Source organism: Acyrthosiphon pisum, unplaced genomic scaffold, assembly GCF_005508785.2.
Source record: "Acyrthosiphon pisum isolate AL4f unplaced genomic scaffold, pea_aphid_22Mar2018_4r6ur Scaffold_20636;HRSCAF=21673, whole genome shotgun sequence".
NCBI classification, from domain to species: Eukaryota; Metazoa; Arthropoda; class Insecta; order Hemiptera; family Aphididae; genus Acyrthosiphon; species Acyrthosiphon pisum.
Window position 1 is genome coordinate 1,743 of NW_021770017.1, and position 893 is coordinate 2,635.

Sequence of the window (893 nt, forward strand, 5' to 3'; positions counted from 1 at the left end):
AACAGCTCAAAAAGAGTCAAAATACTTTGAAATTTTTTTCAAGTATAAGAATTGATAAAATAATCATTCAGTGAAATTGTAATGTATCTACAGTCATTCGTATTTTAATTATACCTACAACAAAATAAGGAAATCGTTACATGAGAAATCCCAGAATATCAAATGTTGTAAAAATATGAATTTCAAACACTCATAGAAATTTAATTTGACTTTCTTATAGATATATTTTTTTTTTGATAAAGATAAACAAATTTATGAGGAATCTTGCATTACATTTTCAAATCTTAGATTTAAAAATAAATTTTTTTCTCGATTTTTTTATAAATTTATAACTCAAAACAATTTGGATTTTTTCGTAATTTTTACGGATTTTGTCAATATTTGAACTTTAAATGCTTATAAAAAAAAAAATGGATTTTTAATTTTTTTCATCTGCCAAACAATATACTAGTAAAGTTAACTTTCTATTAAATTTTCAAGCAAAACACGTCTAAAATACTCAGTGATGCGTGTGTTAGACAAAGACAGAAAATCCCGGGTGGAATTCCCTTAAGAGGACGTCACACCCGCATGTGTTGTCTCCGTCTTACACACGTACGACTTAGCAAATTTTCGTTTGCTAGTTTTAATAGGGTTCTGTCATTTTTTATATTAGAGTGAATTGACCTATTATAAAACTTTTAGGTAACAACAATGTCTGTGTTCTGTCGTTGGCTTTTTACGATATCTTAATTGTTAAGTGAGTTATCAGTATATAAAATATTAACATTTGAAAATGCTCAGAACTCACTTAAAAATTTAAATATCATAAAAAACCAACGAGAGAACACAGATAACATAGTTACCTAAAAGTTTGATAATAAGTCAGATCACTCTAATATCAAAACTGACAG